This window comes from Cucumis melo, chromosome 11 (genome assembly GCF_025177605.1).
Source record: "Cucumis melo cultivar AY chromosome 11, USDA_Cmelo_AY_1.0, whole genome shotgun sequence".
Taxonomy (NCBI): domain Eukaryota; kingdom Viridiplantae; phylum Streptophyta; class Magnoliopsida; order Cucurbitales; family Cucurbitaceae; genus Cucumis; species Cucumis melo.
In genome coordinates, this window is record NC_066867.1 from 21513789 (window position 1) to 21519115 (window position 5327).

The 5327-nt window shown below is 28.2% G+C and overlaps 1 non-coding gene across 1 annotated transcript; it reads right to left on the reverse strand.

Moving 5' to 3' along the window:
- Positions 1-4569: 4569 nt before the first annotated feature.
- On the reverse strand, positions 4570-4642 carry TRNAF-GAA (transfer RNA phenylalanine (anticodon GAA)). The gene has a single exon. It is a non-coding gene; the product is annotated as a tRNA-Phe (tRNA).
- Between the last annotated feature and the right edge of the window lie 685 nt (positions 4643-5327).

Here is a 5327-nt window from a genome sequence, read left to right on the forward strand (position 1 = left end):
ATACTAAAAGAAAAAAAAAAAAAAAGAAAAGAACACTCACTAATTTTACATCACTCATCTTTAAATTTCTCAACAAAAAAAAAATGAGACAGAGGGAGTAAAAAGTCTTGCCAAGAATTAAATTCCAAAATGGAAATAAACGAAAAATTCCAATGAAATCTCTCGAAGAAAAAAGCCTAAAACAAACCCATAGGATTCAGTCTGTGTCTTCTTCTTCTGACGTCGTTTCTAGAGCTATTTCCATAGCTCTTCTCTTCATTGGTTGCATTGCATCAATCCGTTGACTCAATTCTTGCCTCCATCTCTCGAACTCCCCTAGACAATTGGACAACACTTTTCCTCTGTTCTTGATATCCGAAACAAGTCTGAAACTACTCGAACTTGCAATTTCTACATTTACTTGTCGAATCGCAGATAATATAACAGGAATATGAGTTTTTTTGAATTCATATATGTTCTGCAGTTCGTCCACGGCTTCAAGACCTGCCATGTCCAAAGCCACTACTCTCAGCCTTCGACCCAAAGTCACAACCAGCGTATCTACTCTATCGATAATCTCAAAGCTCCAATCTTGTTTCTCTTCATCATTTTTTAAAATTTGGTATACGTAATCAATGAACTCGTAGTATTTCAATAGGACTTCCTCTGTTACTAACAGTGGATCCTGTCCTATTTCATTGAAGGTGGAAGTATCAGAATCAGGATTATATTCAGATTCTTGTTCGTTCTTTTTTGATGATTCTGCTTCGTTTGATCCTGTAATTCTTGGTCGTTTAGGTGATCTCTCCAATTCATCGCTAGTCGAAATTATATCTATCTCTTCTTCGCAATTTAATGTGCAGATATCAAGGTTGATATCTTGTTCTTGTTCTTGGATATTTTCCTTCTTGATGTCAGCCATGCTGGTGTTGGATGAATTGCCACTATCTTCATTTTCTGTGTCGCTCATCTTGTGAATATGGTTAGTAAAAATTCTGATCCAATTCATAAAAGTTGAACTCTCCCCAGTGGTGAGTATCCTTTATATATATACACACAGCTTCGTTCATCTTTTTCTTTTTCTTTTCTTTTTTTCTTTTTAAATTAAAACTATTTTCTCTCATTTTTGTTTTGCCATATATTTATTTGTATATATTTGTAATTGGATGAGTTCAATTCTTCCCTAAATTTTTTTAAATAATTATTTTTTTCTTTCAAAATTTAACTTGATTTTTAAGACATTAATCGTAGTAAAAAATTAAGAACAAAGAGAGCGTTTAATATACTTAATGAGAAAGACTAAAACAAGACCACAATCATATAAGCTTTCTAACTTTAAATATATGTAGAAGTTTGAGGGTTTGGATTTTCTATTAAAAGTTTGAAGATACAGTTGTAACTACCACTACTAGTATAGTTTGTAATTTATTCTTTAATTTTCATTTTTGAACGTAGCAGTTAAGGTGTTTGAGAGTTTGTAGTTAGTAGCAATTACTTACACACACCGCTTTTTGTTAGTTAAATTTATTCGATATAGTCATTTTGATTTGTTTAGTTAAATTTTGATTGTATGAACATTGTCTCAACTTCAATGTATTTGTGGGTTGTGTTTATATATATATATATATATATATATATTTTAAAACTTCAAATGCTCAATCTCAAATCAATTATGGACATGTTTTATGTAATTTAATTTTGGGTGCTTCTATACTTGTTTTAGGTAGTTTTTAGTTACTTTTTTTTTTAATCCCACAACTTCCAAATCTATACGCTAAATCATGCTTGTTTGATGTGATTTAGGGTGCTCCTATACATGTTTTAAGGAATTTTTAGCTATAGTTTTTTATTTTACAAACATCTTTCAGACATTTCACACATATCTTGCAACTTCTTAACTTGAAGGGATGGTTGCAAATACAACTATTATATTCAAAATAATTAAGTATATAAGAACATTTTAAAAAAAATTACAAATATAGCAGAATCTGTCAAAATCTATATCAATAATATGAGTCTATAACTAATAAACTATGTTGCAAATATTGTCACTGATAAATCATTAGAATCTATCAGCAGTAGAAGTTTATCACTTATAGACATTTTATATAGACTTTGCAATATAATTTGTAATCTTATATTATAAAAAGATAATGTTGATATATACTTAACTTGAAAATACCCAACACAAAGTTCATTATATACTAGTTTTATGTGATTTTTAGAATGTGGTTCTATACAAAGTTTTAATTAGCTAATGTTTTTTTATCTCACAAACATCTTGCAAATATTTGAAAACTTCCAAATTCGAAACACTCAAATCCCAATCTATTAATTGTATATTTAGGCAATTTAGAGAGGGTTCTATTTCTACATGTATATTTAGCTAGGAAGTCTTTTAACTATTATTTTTTCAATTTCTTTCATCGTATTTAAGTATTTCTAAGTAGATGAGTCCAACCCTTATCTAAATTAAATTTCAAAACCAATTTTGTTAAAGATAAGTCTGAGAGTTTAATTTAATGTTCGTAGAAGTTTAAAAGCTTATTTTTTTATGATTAGAAGAAGTTTGATAATATAATTGTAACTACTAATATACTATATGGTTTATACTAAAATAGTTGTGAGATGATATTTATGTTTATTTGGCTTTCTTAAAATTTGATTAAACTCGCTAATAAGAGTTTAGCTCACAGGTCCATAGTTCAAACTATCGGTATCTATCAGGGTCTATCACAATCTATCTAACACACAGACAGTAACATTTTGCTATATTTCTAAATATTTTCAAGAGACATTTTCAAATATAGCAAAGAATTGAAACTATTTACAAAATATAACAAAACTTATTAAATTCTCTATATCTTAGTTTTTCTTTTCTTTTCTTTTTGCTATATTTTATAAATAGTTAAATCATTTTTATTATCCACTAGAATTTCTCCATTTTTTTTCAACAGTTTTGTCAGATCTTAATTTTGAAATTTAGTATTTGAGTTTCATTTTTTATTAAGAAAATACACTTATTAGTTTCTATAGCAATAAGTTTAAAAATGAGAATGATTTAGATTTAGTATTCTTTTATAATACATAGTTTTTTATAACAAAGTTATTACGAAAGGTCTTTAGAATTTAGTTTTGCTTTAAATTTATAATGTCTCTGTTTTTGTTAATATATATATATATATACACAACAAATTTAGCTCTTGATAACTTAACAAAATTTGCAATTTAATGTTTCTTTAAATTTCTAGATTTTCTCATTTGTTAGATCAAGAAATGAATTTTAGCTTTACATTTAACAACATTCATAGGCCATTCATTAGCTTTTCCTTTTCTTTTTTAAAGTTTTTGTGAGGAAGAATGAATGAATGAAAAGAAAATCAATCATCATGGAATGGATTGGTCGCAGCAAGCAGTCATTCAAACTTCTAAAATAAAATAGTTACTAAAAATGTCATATACTATAATTTAATTTCGATTGGAATCACAAACTAATTTTACTTAAAGCCCAGAAACTAAGAATTAAGAGAGAAGGAAGAAGTTCCCAACGAAATATCTAAAAAGAAAGAAGCAGAAAAACTAAAACAATTCTATAACATCAAAAGTTGTAAAAAGATCATTCTTTATAATCTTCTTCTTCATCATCATCATCATCATCATCTTGAATTCAAATCCATTTCCTTCAATACTTTCATTAAACCTATCAGTTGACGCAATTCTTGCCTCCATCTCTCAAGCTCCCTTAAACACATCCCCATCACTTTTTCTCTCTTCTTCATATTCGAAACAACCCTCAAATAACTCGAACTTGCAATTCTTGAATTTATATCTCCAAATAGATTTAATATACTTAGAATTTGAGTTTTTTTTAAATCATCTTGGCGCTTCTCAACACCTTCCGAGCGTTCGACATATTTCATTGCTAAAGTGAATATTCTCAGATCTCGATACAAAGTCTTAACTAGCATTATTCCTCTAGTAAGAATCTCTCTCCATTTCTGCCATTGGACCTTTAAATCTTGTTTCTCATCATCGTTTTTCAAATTTTGGTATAAATAGTCAACGAAATGGCAGTATTGCAATAGAATTTTCTCTGCCACTAATAGAGGATCTTGTCCCAATCCAAAGGAAATATGAGATTCTTTTTTGTTATTATTTGTCGTTGATTCTGCTTCATCTGATTTTGTGATTCTTGGTCGTTTCCTTGATCTCTCCGATTCGTCGTCAATCGGAACTTTGCTGCAGTGATTTTGAGAATTTGATGTACCAATTTGAAGGTTGATATCTCCTTCTTTCTTGGATTCTTGGGTGTTGAACTGTGGCATTTTTGTGTTGGATGAATAATTGTCTTCCTCTTCTTTCTCCCTAAGGGCCATCATAAAAATTTAACTCTCCCAATTGCAAATATTCTATCCTTATATACACAGTTTCGATCATCGTTATCTTCCTTTTTGTTTTTTGAAAATTAAAACTTTTAATTTCCCATTATTACTGTAAATATCATCAATAAATATAAATGAAGGAAAAAAAATGTAACAAATATAAATGAAGAAAAAAAATGTAATAAATATAAATGAAGAAAACAATATATGCGGTGAGCGTGGATCGAACACGCGACCTTCAGATCTTCAGTCTGACGCTCTCCCAACTGAGCTATCCCCGCTTGTTGTTGAAAGTAACTTATAAACTTTTAAATAGATAATTCATTTATATGTACAAATGGAATAGTTGCGAATATAGCAATTATATTCAAAATAATTAAGTATATAACGACATTTTAAAAAAATTACAAATATAACAAAATCTGTCAAAATCTATCAATGATAGGAGTCTATCACCGATAGACTATGTAGTAAATGTTGGTCTATCACTAATGAACCATAAGAGTCTATCAAAGATAGAAGTCTATCACTGATAGACTTTGCTATATTTGCAATTTTTTTAAGATATTTCTACATACTTAATAATTATTCTAAAAATTGTTACCTATTATAATTATCCTACATCGTGAATTGCTTCAACCTATAGAGAAATTTCCTAAAGCTAAAGAGCAATGGCTTTTCTTTCTAACTATTGTTTTGATTTTGATAAGAAGCTTAACAAAAAAAGAATCATATTGGATCCATAATGGAAAAAGAAAAGTGTAAGATTTATGTAGATATATCGAAACAAAATTTTGAAAAAAGTAGTAGCAAAAAAATATATATATTTATATATAATAATAATAATAAATGAAAACATAAAAGAGAGGGAGAGAGAGAGAGAGAATATTGATTCAATAGTAAACTCAATTTGGTGACAATATAAAAATCAAAACTAAAATCAATAAGTATATAATTTAATATACA